Source organism: Notolepis coatsorum, assembly GCF_963971535.1.
Source record: "Notolepis coatsorum genome assembly, chromosome: 19".
NCBI classification, from domain to species: Eukaryota; Metazoa; Chordata; class Actinopteri; order Aulopiformes; family Paralepididae; genus Notolepis; species Notolepis coatsorum.
In genome coordinates, this window is record NC_140183.1 from 66,636,249 (window position 1) to 66,649,866 (window position 13,618).

The following is a 13,618-nucleotide window of genomic DNA, read 5'->3' on the forward strand; positions in this document are numbered from 1 at the left end:
TAGTCTACATTACAGCGCTAGCCAGGGCTAACTCATGTTGTTAGTGGTAGTCTGTAGGAGCTATAGAGTCTATATGACGGTGCTAGCCAGCGCTAACTCATGTTGTTAGTGGTAGCCTGTAGGAGCTCTATAGTCTACATTACAGCGCTAGCCAGGGCTAACTCATGTTGTTAGTGGTAGCCTGTAGGAGCTATAGAGTCTACATGACGGTGCTAGCCAGCGCTAACTCATGTTTTTAGTGGTAGCCTGTAGGAGCTATAGTCTACATTACAGCGCTAGCCAGGGTTAACTCATGTTGTTAGTGGTAGTCTGTAGGAGCTATAGTCTACATTACAGCGCTAGCCAGCGCTAATTCATGTTGTTAGTGGTAGCCTGTAGGAGCTATAGAGTCTACATGATGGACGGTGCTAGCCAGGGCTAACTCATGTTGTTAGTGGTAGCCTGTAGGAGCTATAGAGTCTACATGACGGTGCTAGCCAGGGCTAACTCATGTTGTTAGTGGTAGCCTGTAGGAGCTATAGAGTCTACATTACAGCGCTAGCCAGCGCTAACTCATGTTGTTAGTGGTAGCCTGTAGGAGCTATAGAGTCTACATGATGGACGGTGCTAGCCAGGGCTAACTCATGTTGTTAGTGGTAGCCTGTGTAGGAGCTATAGAGTCTACATGGCGGTGCTAGCCAGGGCTAACTCATGTTGTTAGTGGTAGCCTGTAGGAGCTATAGAGTCTACATGACGGTGCTAGCCAGGGCTAACTCATGTTGTTAGTGGTAGCCTGTAGGAGCTATAGAGTCTACATTACGGTGCTAGCCAGGGCTAACTCATGTTGTTAGTGGTAGCCTGTAGGAGCTATAGAGTCTACATGACGGTGCTAGCCAGGGCTAACTCATGTTGTTAGTGGTAGCCTGTATGAGCTATAGAGTCTGCATGACGGTGCTAGCCAGGGCTAACTCATGTTGTTAGTGGTAGCCTGTAGGAGCTATAGAGTCTACATCAGCGGTTTTCAACTAGGGTGCCGCAGAGAGCTGCCAGGGGTGCCTTGAGATTTAAAAAGAAGAAAAGAAAAGTTTGTTTTTTATAATTTTTTTTTAATTTTTTTTGGATTACAGAAAATTATCACTAAAGTGCCATCTGTTGCAGTTGCACTGTTTTCCATGAAAATACCATATTTGGATAAGTTTGACCATTTCTCAAAATCTGAAAATCATTATGAAACTTGGTGTTAATAAAACACAGAAAAGGATCACCAAGTTACTCTCGATTTACAGACAACATTGAGACAAAGCTTCCTGACACATCTCCATCCAAACTCTTGGAAGAACTCATTGAAATCTCATCTGATACCACCTGGAGAGCTAGTTTCAGAGTGTGGTGCAGAGTACCAAGTATCTCATGATGCAGCAGTTAAGGTGTTGATACCATTCAGCACCACATATCTGTGTGAAGCTGGCTTTTCATCCAGCATACAGCCCAGGTACTTCACTGCTGTTCTTGCTGCTATAACCTCAGACCCTAATTATACCTTGAGTTCAGGAGCCTTTTTAAGTGAAGTGAGAGCCTATTGTCAGACAGCCAATTCCTAACCTTAGAGAGTTCCTCTCCTAGCATTCTTTGGAGTGTACTGAGATCCTTATGGGAGATGAGCAAAGCTGAATCATCTGCAAATAAGAATAAATTACAAGAACATGCTTCTCTCATATAATTTATGTACAATAAAAATAGCAATGGTCCTAAAACATGTTATGTTTTGATGAATTGAAAATGGGGGACCCTGATGTAAACAAGACGAAAGTCTTTCTCTGGTCTGCATCCCCTTAACAATTTTGTGTATTGAGCTGTACTGTATTGTACCCATTCTGCAATCTGTTAATAAAATGTTCAATCAATCAATCAAACTCCCCCCTCCCCCATGCTGCTATGATGCCTGAATTTCCTCAAGGGGATCAATAAAGGAATATCTTATCTTATAATTATCTAAATGAATAACAAACTGTTAATTATGACTATTTTAAACAAGACAAATGTCTTTCTCTGGTCTGTATCTCATTAACAATTGTGTGTATTGAGCCGTACTGTATTGTACCCATTCTGCAATCTGTTAATAAAGTTTTCATTCATTCATTCTCCTTTTGGATTGCCCAGTTGCTAGCCTGCTAGCTAGCGGTTTAGCTTGTTCATGACGATATACGTACTAAAACGTTACGTTACGATTTTGATTATGATGTTCAGCCAAGCATTACTTTGCATAATCTATGCAATAGTGTCATTGCATAAAATAGCAGTACTATAGGCGCCCTCGTTGTATTATAGTATATTATATGCTAGTACTGTACTACACTACCCAGAATGCAGAGGAGTGACACGTTAGGTCACGAGCAGCCAATAAAAAAATCCCCTCTCAGACCACGTGAGGTCACGTAGCTAGATGCATGCAGAGGAGTGACATGTCACGAGCAGCCAATCAAAACAATCCCCTCTCAGACCAACCAATCAAAAATAGTCTCCCAAGGTCCTCACACACATCTGCGCCAAACACACATTTCCCCTGCAGTTCTCGAGTGTGTCCTGAAGGAATGCTGATGAGTACGGGTGAAATCAATAATTATACCAGTGTGAGGACCTATTCTAAAAAATGTATATTAGGGACTTAAAGATCATTTTAAAGTCATCTAAAGTATATTATTTCTGAGGACCAGGCAAAAGTCCTCGCAAGTGGATTTGTCCTCACAATGAAGGTTGGCCGAGCATAGAATGTCCTCGCAAGTACCTATAAACAAACACACACACACACACACACACACACACACACACACATACACACACACACACACACACACACACACACACACACACACACACACACACACACACACACATAGCCCATGTGCTGCACACAGCAGCATCACACCTGGACAAGAGGCAGGGGAACTTTGTGAGAATGCTATTCATCGACTACAGCTCAGCATTCAATACCATAGTCCCCTCCAAACTCATAGCCAAGCTCAGGGACCTGGGCTTGAACTATGACCTCTGTCAGTGGGTCTTGGACTTCCTGACGGGCAGACCCCAGGTGGTAAGAGCAGGCAACTGCACCTCCTCATCCATCACCCTCAACATAGGGGCCCCCTAGGGCTGTGTTCTGAGTCCCCTCCTCTACTCCCTGTACACACATGACTGTGACACAGTAGTGGTGGGCCTGATCTCTGCAAACGACGAGAGGGCCTACCTGGAAGAGGTCAAGGTCCTGGCAGGATGGTGCCAAGAGAACTGCCTCTCCCTGAACGTCAGCAAACCAAAGGAGATGACTGTGGACTTTAGGAGGTCGGGGGTCAAGGACTACAGCCCCCTCAGCATCAACGGGGCACCGGTTGAGAGAGTGAACAGTTTTAAGTACCTCGGAGCCCACATATCCGAGGACTTGACATGGACCACACACATTGACAGTGTTGTGAAGAAGGCACGACAACGCCTCTACTTCCTCAGGTGCCTAAGGAAGTTCCAAGTCAGTCAGAAGATCCTTAAGAACTTCTACTCATGTACAATAGAGAGCATCCTGACTGGCAACATCACCTCCTGGTTTGGGAATAGCACTGCACAAGACCGAAGCAGACTACAAAGAGTGACACGTTCAGCGGAACGCACAATTGGAGGGGGGCTTCCCACCCTCCAGAACATTTACAACAAGCGGTGCATGGGCAAGGCTAAGAGAATCATCAAGGACTCCAGCCACCCGAACAACTGCCTCTTTGAACTGCTGCGGTCAGGCAAGCGATACCGGAGTCTCAAGGCGAGCACAGAAAGACTCAGAAGAAGCTTCTATCCCCAGGCCATCAGGCTGCTCAACGAACAATAAACACTATGCAACAACCATCAAATGCACACAGCACACACATCCACACGCACACACTCACTTTAAACAAACAACACACTGCAGCACCCACTCTCCACACTTTAGATCACCTAAACACACTTTATATTTATTGGTAAAGGATTTGCACTACAACTCGTACACCTTACTGTAAATTGTACCTAAATTGTACCTCATCCCATTTCTGCTCTGCACTATATAGTATTGTATATTAGTACACTGCATAGTATATTGTATATTGTTAATTTGTATGGTAACTCAGTTACTTCTAGTCTGCATCGAACATTGTACATATGTCTATACTGAACACTGTGACCTCTATTTTTACTTCTTTTTACATGCTACTTTGTTTTATTTCATACTTATCTTGTCTAGCACAGTCTCTGGAGCGTAACAGTAAGAAGCATTTTGTATAAAAGTATTCTATACTTCTGTATGACAACTATTAAAGAAACTTGAAACTTGAACTTGAACACACACACACACACACACACACACACACACACACACACACACATGTTGATGTAGTATTGCTGGTTGCTGGCTCTGTGTGTACAACTACGCTTCGCTAGCTTCACATCACAGCCATGACCCTTCCTTCCTCAAATGAACACAGACTGAAATTAGCTTCAGATCTCCCCTCTCGCTGACATCTTGATTAGAACGTTAAAATTAACTATTTTCACTCCAAGTCGCATTCGATTATTTAACACGTCAGCGCTCAGAAAACAGACTCTCCCTGTTGACATTTGTTGAACTCGAGGGAACGTACTCGACAAATAAGTGTGGCCTGGATTTTACGTTTAGGAAATATAAAATGTCTGAGTAAGTAAAAGGAAATGACATGAATATATATGATATATATATTTCATTACAATGGCTGTGGTATGAAGCTAGCAAAGCGGTACATATTCAGCCGGGAACCAACAAGATGGACTCACGCACAGACATAATACTTACATCATAATATATAACGTTACAAGTAATCAGGACAAAGACACTAGTCTCTGTGTGTGTACTAGTCCTTTGTCCTGTTTACTTGTAATGTTATATGTTATGATGTCAGTATCATGTTGCACGGTCACATGTACGTTTCTTTGTGGACCCCAGGAAGAATAGCGACTGCAAAGCTGTAGCTAATTGGGGAGCCTAATAAACTAAACTAAACTCAACTAAAAACAAGAATTGGACTTTATTCTGCTATCTTATTTCTTTCAAACACATTCTTCATGAAACTATTTCAGTAAAACAATCAGGCCAGTAAAAAAAGGCTCCAGGTTTTAAAACAGCCATCACCAAGTGGAAACTTTAGAGTTTAATCACATAGCCGGTCTCAATTCATCACTCAAGACAGGCCTCCTTGTGTTATAGAGAAACTTTGCCGAGTGCCTGGTGTTAAGAGGCTTTCTGGAAGCTTCCGAACGTGGCCAGTGAGAGAAACGCTCAAGCGCCGCTGCTCGCTCCATTCTAAAGCATTATTTAACTATTAAGTCTGGCCTACTATACTTCTTTCCACGGGCAGACTGCCTATGCTGCTGTGTGTGTGTCTCTGAAGCCACAATGTAGAAACTCACTCCAATTTGTAAGCTTATACATGACTCCAACCAGCACCCTTTCATTACCACACTACAGAAGGTAAACCCTTTCACTACCACACCTCACCCCTGCCCACTTTGACTACCTATAGGATGGCTTAGAGTAGACGACAGAGTACAGCAACTTGCAATGGGCCTGGTCTACAAGATACACTACACCACACAGGTACCCATGTACATGTCAAAATACTTCCCAAAGGTCAGTGAATACCACACTCACAACACCAGAGGGAGCTCCACAAATCATGTGCAACCCAGATTCGGCTCAAACAAGGGACTAAACACGCTTCGCAATTATGCCACATCAATGTGGAACGCCCTACCCACAGCTGTAAAGGAATGTGAATCACTACCCACTTTCAAAACCACTCTTCGAATTCAATTGCAATTCGAAACTGGCCACCGTAAATGTCCAAACCCCCCCACCCCCACCCCCTCCTAATAGACAGTCTCCTCCCCATCATATGTATATATTTTCTCCCGACCGTATGTATATATTTTCTCCCGCCCACCCACCCCCTCCTAATGTACAGTCTCCTCCCCATCATATGTATATATTCTCTGTTAGAATCTATGGGTAACAGTACTGTATGTTTTCATATCGTATATGTCACAAATGTAACAGTACTATATACCTGTATGTCATGTATGTCCCTATGCCATAAATGTCATGATGTCATGTATGTTGTGTATGTCATAAATGTCACTATGAATTGAAAATGGGGGACCCTGATGTAAACAAGACGAAAGTCTTTCTCTGGTCTGCATCCCCTTAATAATTGTGTGTATTGAGCCGTACTGTATTGTACCCATTCTGCAATCTGTTAATACAGTTTTCATTCATTCATTCATTCATTCATTCATTCATTCATTCATTCATTCATTCATTCATTCATTCATTCATCATTCATTCATTCATCATTCATTCATTAATTCATTCACACTACAGAAGGTTAACCCTTTCACTACCACACTACATAAGGTTAACCCTTTCACTACCACACTACATAAGGTTAACCCTTTCACTACCACACTACAGAAGGGTTAGCCTTTTCATTACCACACTACAGACAGTTTTTTTTCTTTTTTTTTGCCTGTAAATCAATGCATTTGTGATACTTTTTTGTTTATTATACTTTTTTGAGGACATAGAAATTATAAGTATATGTCTGCATATATACATTATTGTATTGTCATTGTCCACATAGAACAGATAACAACATTAAACAGAAGAAAATAAAATAAAAAAATAAAAAACAAGAAAAAATAAAACAGAGTTCAAAAGTAAATAATAATACAAACAAACACTGACTTGGTCGCCCGACAGTCGTCTCAAACGTATATACATAGTATATCAAATATATAGCACATGTTTAGGTACCCAAATATGCTTCTCCAATGTATATCCGGTATATCAAATAACTCACGTTGAATTAACGTTCACACAGATGAATACCAACAAGCAGCATACAAATTGTTATTCTGGAATAGTATGGAACTGTACATCATCCACAAGTACAAGGAATGAACCCCACGTTTTCTTGAACATAGATGAAGAACCTCTCAGAGTGCATCTTATCTTTTCAAGTTTGATAAAGTATAGTATGTCTCTAATCCAGTGAAGGTGAGTGGGGGGAGCAGCGGACTTCCATTTAAACAGAATCAGCCGCCTGGCCAGTAGAGTGGTAAATGCCACAACGTGTGCTTTGTGCTTTGAAAGTGATAACATAGGTGGGGAGTATCCAAAAAGCGCTGTCAATACATTTGGTTCAAGATTTGTCTCAATACTTCCCGAGATGGTTTCAAAAATATTTGTCCAATACCTGTGCAAGGAGGGGCATGTCCAAAACATGTGAGTATATGTGGCTGGGGCCGAATGACATCTATCACATATAGGATCGATATCTTCATACATTTTGGCTAATCTGACTTTCGTCAGGTGTACTCGATGAACAATTTTGCATTGTATCAGCCCGTGTCTTGCACAAATAGAAGAAGAATGAACAAGACGTAGAATGTCAACCCAAATGTCATCCGAGATCTCCTCCTCTAAATCCTCCTCCCATTTACTTTTAATATTGTGTATTGTGGTTGGACATAAGGAGAGAATGAGATTGTACATAGTCGATATCATGCCCTTGATGGAAGACATCGGGGTTAAAAAGGAGTCGATGGGTGTTACCTCTGGAAGGTTGGGAAATATAGGGTTAATGCTACAGACATAGCTACGAATCTGTAGATACCGAAAGAAATGTCGGCTATGGATTGAATATTTCTCTGATAATTGCTGAAAGGAGGCAAAAACATTATCTATATACAGGTCACCTAGTGTTTTAATACCGAGTGAGGCCCATAAGGAGAATGCTCCATCCATCAATGAGGGGTGAAATAAAGGGTTAGCTGCTATCGGGGCCAAGTGGGATAGAGTTTTAAACCCAAAGTGGCGTCTGAATTGATTCCAAATTCTGAATGTAGTTTTAACGATTATATTTTTGAAGTAGGGGGCCAATGGAGAACTAATGGGGGCATGTATAAGACTGGTTAGTGAAGCAGGTTTGACAGATGAGGCTTCGATGTCAACCCACATAGGGCACACCAGAGGTTTGTCTGACTGTAGCCATTGCTGTATGATTCTGAGATTGGCTGCCCAATAGTAGGCTCTGAAGTTAGGTAGAGCCATGCCACCCAGAGATCTACTCCTTTGTAATAGAGCTTTACTAATTCTGGGAACTTTGTTATTCCAAATACATTTGGACACTATGTTTTTTTGAAAGAATGAGTGGGGAAGAAAGATAGGCAGGCACTGGACAAGATAAGAAAACCTTGGGAGAGAGTTCATCTTAACGCAATTGATATGTGCAGCAAGAGAGAGAGGTAATAATGACCAACGTTCAAAATCTTCCTGAAATCGAGTCAGTAGAGAGCCAAAATTAAATTTGAATAGGTCCCCAAATGTATCCCTAATTTGGATACCGAGATATTTGAAGCCATGGGGGGACATTTTCAATGGGAAGTTATGCAGTGGATAACTTCGAGCTTCTGCATTCAATGGAAGAAGTTCACTTTTGTCTAAATTTAGTTTATACCCTGAAATACGGCCAAATCGGGTGAATATGTCAAGTGCAGCTGGAATAGATGTGGAGATGTCAGACACGTATAGAAGCAGGTCATCTGCATATAGGGAGGTCCTCTGTTCAACACCCCCTCTGATTATACCTTTTATACGAAGGTCTGATCGAAGTGCGATGGCCAACGGTTCAATGGCAACATCGAACAGGAGTGGGCTCAAATTGCAACCCTGTCTCGTGGAGCGGTGTAGATGGAACTGTGCTGAACGTGTGTTGTTAGTCCTTACTGAGGCAGTGGGAGAGGTGTAAAGTAATTTCACCCAAGCTACAAAGTTATCCCCCAGTCCAAACTTTTTCAATGTGTCGAAAAGATATCCCCACTCCACACGGTCAAAAGCTTTGGCCGCATCTAGTGAGATGACAGCCTCCGGGCTAGTTGTGGAGGAAGGGCTATATATAACATTAAAGATACGTCTAATGTTGGAAAATGAATATCTGTTCTGGATAAAACCTGTTTGGTCTGGAGATATGATAGTGGGAAGGACAGGTTCTAAGCGCATAGCTAAGAGCTTTGATAGAAGCTTTAAATCTACCGTCAACTGACTGACAGGACGATAACTTCCACAGGATAGGGGGTCTTTATCTTTTTTTAGCAACAGAGAAATCGAGGCTTGAGTAAGGGATGGGGGTAACTTAAGTGACCTAAATGAATCTGCATACATGTCAATTAAAATGAGTGCCAGTTTATCAAAGAATTTCCTGTAGAACTCTACAGGGTAACCATCTAGCCCCGGACACTTCCCTGTTTGCATAGAGTAGGCGGCCTCTCTGAGCTCATCTATCGTGACTGGTCCCTCCAGCCCTGTGGCAGCCTCCGGGTTTATCTGTGGTATATCCAATGAATTAAAAAAATTATCATAGGCAGAAGGGTCAGAGGTTTGTTCAGATGTATATAAGGAGGAATAAAAGTTTTAAAATTCTTCATTAATTAGCTTGGGATCCGTAGTTAAACCATTGGTTGTCTGGATTTGAGGGATCTGATGTGAGGCAGAGGCCTGTCGTAACTTATGGGCCAATAATTTATTAGACTTGTCTCCATGCTCATAGTAAGTCTGTCTGGATTTAATCATTAGATCCTCCACGTAAGCAGAGGAGAGGACATCAAATTTAGCTTGGAGGGAGAGACGTTCTTTATAGACATCCGGGGATGGTTGAGTAGCATGTATGCTATCTAATTGACTAATCTGCTTAGTCAAGTCACTCATCTGTCTTTTTCTAACCTTCCTTTCATAGGCGCTATATGAGATTATCTCACCCCTCAGATATGCCTTCAATGTCTCCCACAGTAAAGATGCTGAAATCTCAGGGGTCTTATTGGTTGATATAAAAAAATCGATTTGGTTGTGTATGAAATTAACGAAATTCTCATTTGACAATAAACAGCAATTTAGGCGCCAGGGAGGTGGCGAGTTGTTATATTCCTGGAAGCACAACTCCAGAAGCACTGGAGCATGATCCGACAATACGATCGCTTCATAAGAGCAGGAGTGTAGTGATGGGATGAGTCGATTATCAATCAGAAAAAAGTCAATACGAGAATAAGTTTGATGAACATGTGAAAAGAAAGAATATTGTCTTCCTTGTGGGTTTAAAAATCGCCAGGGGTCAGAGACCTTGAATTCATTCATAAAGGCATGAATGATTTTGGCAGATCTTGAAGGTACACTATTCCTGGGTGATGAGCGATCTAATCTAGGATTAATCCAGACATTGTGGTCTCCACCCTGAATCAGATAATGTGTTGACATATCAGGTATCCTGGCAAACAGTGTTTGAAAAAAGTTCTCATTGTCCCAATTGGGGCCGTATACATTAGCCAGAATTACTGGTACATCATACAGCCGTCCTATAACTATCACAAATCTCCCGCCAGGATCTGAGATAATATCGGAGTAAACAAAGTTGACAGATTTATGGATTAGAATGGCTACCCCTCTGGATTTCCCTTGAAATGACGAATGATAAACCTGACCCACCCATCTCCTCTTTAATTTGATATGATCCGTTCCCTTTAAGTGGGTCTCTTGAAGGAAAGCAATGTTAGTGCCAAGATGTTGAAGATGATGTATCACCTTACTACATTTGATCGGTTGATTTAGGCCTCTGCAATTCCAGCTGCAAAACCTAAGTACACCTCCCGACCGCTGTGCTGATCTAGGTTGGGTCATAATACCGGCAAGATAATGAATAGATGTGCTGGGTACACCGCAAATGAGAAACACTGAAAACAATAAAATAAAACTGCAATAGGGCGACCAAGCCAAGTACACAAAAATAAAAAAGAACTGATACAGACAACATTACTCCCCCTTCCCTCCTCCCCCCTCCCTCCTCCCCCCTCTCCCCTCCCTCCTCCCCCCTCCCCCCTCCCCCCTCACGCCGAAGCATCTCCCGCTGAGATACGCGTGTGGTGTGGTGCCCGGAGCTCCTGCCCTCTCCCGAGTTTCGTGGTCTCTGTCCAGCAGAGAGATTTTTACAACTTTTTGAACTAAACCTATAAACTGAAGCTATGGCATCAGATATGGCCACAAGTAAATGTCTCACATTTAGCAGATGGACTTTATATGAACTAATAACTGCAATAAAGTGCATATACGTATTGCATGTGTGCCTGCGTTAATGCTGCACTTACACACCTGAAATGGGCTTGCACCTGCTGCCCATGCATAAAGAAAAAAATTAAATAAAAAAAAAAGGTTTAGATGAAATAGTAAATGCAGTATTCATACCAACGCAGTGAATGGGCACACTACAGACAGTTAACCCTTTCACTAGCCACTACAGAAGGTTAACCCATTCACTAGCACACTACAGACGGTTAACCCTTTCACTAGCCACTACAGAAGGTTAACCCATTCACTAGCACACTACAGACAGTTAACCCTTTCACTAGCCACTACAGAAGGTTAACCCATTCACTAGCACACTACAGACGGTTAACCCTTTCACTACCACACTACATAAGGTTAACTCTTTCACTACCACACTACAGAAGGTTAACCCTTTCACTACCACACTACAGAAGGTTAACCCTTTCACTACCACACTACAGAAGGGTTAGCCTTTTCATTACCACACTACAGACAGTTAACCCTTTCACTAGCCTCTACAGAAGGTTAACCCGTTCACTTGCACAATACAGACGATTAACCCTTTCACTAGCACACAACATAAGGTTAACCCTTTCACTACCACACTACATAAGGTTACCCCTTTCACTACCACACTACAGAAGGGTTAGCCATTTCATTACCACACTACAGACGGTTAGCCCTTTCACTACCACACTACAGAAGGTTAACCTTTCACTACCACACTACAGGCAGTTAACCCTTTCACTACCACACTACAGAAGGTTAACCTTTCACTACCACACTACAGAAGGTTAACCTTTCATTACCACACTACAGAAGGGTTAGCCCTTTCATTACCACACTACAGACGGTTAACCCTTTCACTACCACACTACAGAAGGTTAACCTTTCATTACCACACTACAGACGGTTAACCCTTTCACTACCACACTACAGAAGGTTAGCCTTTCACTACCACACTACAGAATGTTAAACCTTTCACTACCACACTACAGAATGTTAAACCTTTCACTACCACACTACAGAAGGTTAACCTTTCACTACCACACTACAGAAGGTTAACCCTTTCACTAGCCACTACAGAAGGTTAACCCATTCACTAGCACACTACAGACGGTTAACCCTTTCACTACCACACTACATAAGGTTAACTCTTTCACTACCACACTACAGAAGGTTAACCTTTCACTACCACACTACAGAAGGTTAGCCTTTCACTACCACACTACAGACGGTTAACCTTTCACTACCACACTACAGAAGGTTAACCTTTCACTACCACACTACAGACGGTTAACCTTTCACTACCACACTACAGAAGGTTAACCTTTCACTACCACACTACAGAAGGTTAACCTTTCACTACCACACTACAGAAGGTTAACCTTTCATTACCACACTACAGAAGGTTAACCTTTCACTACCACACTACAGAAGGTTAGCCTTTCACTACCACACTACAGACGGTTAGCCTTTCATTACCACACTACAGACGGTTAACCTTCTGTAGTGTGGTTGTGAAATGGTTAACCCTTTGTCGTGTGGCAGTGAAAGGGTTAAGTATATTACATACTTATTGTTTATGTGTCTTGTAAGCTGGGCATACATCTGTATGTAAGACACAAACATTTAACATATCAATAAATCAATCAATAATTCACACTCCAAGTGATTATGGATTGACTGTACAAAATACACATCCAAAACATTTCAAACCAGTCATTCTGGTTCTTCAGTGCAAGTGTCATCGCTGTGCTCCTTAGAGTAACCAGTCTGGGGAGGGATCTGTACGGGTGGGGTTCCAGGTGATGTCAAAGGGTGGTTCCTGGATGAGCTCATCCCTCCATTAACATGACCTTCCTGCATTAAGAGGTTTGTTTAGGACGTTGACGTTGAGCCTACAGACGGGGGTCCCTGCCCTGAGCCTACAGACGGGGGTCCCTGGGGGTCCCTGCCCGTGTTTGGTTGTATAAAAGCAAGACCGTGGACCAACATCTAGTCAACCATCCCTTCTTCTCCTGACAAGAGTCCACTTTGAGGTTCTCCACACCGGAACATCTGCTTCAGGTACTTCAGCATCTTTATGTTACCATATTAGTAGTATATTTTGTCTTATTTCATTATGTTGAAGCTCAGATGCGATATATAGGGTATATTCGCATACATTCTTGAAGAGTGTGATCAGTATATTCCAAATTTGCACATTACTCATTACATGCATACTTTTATTTGGAACTGTACATAGCCATATTTAAAAGGTATATAGTATAATATATACATCCTGATCTGCACTGCACACTTTTAGAACTGTATATAGTCATCTTTATTTTAGTCTTTATTTTTATTTTATTTCATTCTATGTTAAATGTATTGTATTTTAAATTTTTTATCTTATTTTATTATTAAGAATCTATCATGTTATTAAGAAAGAAGCTG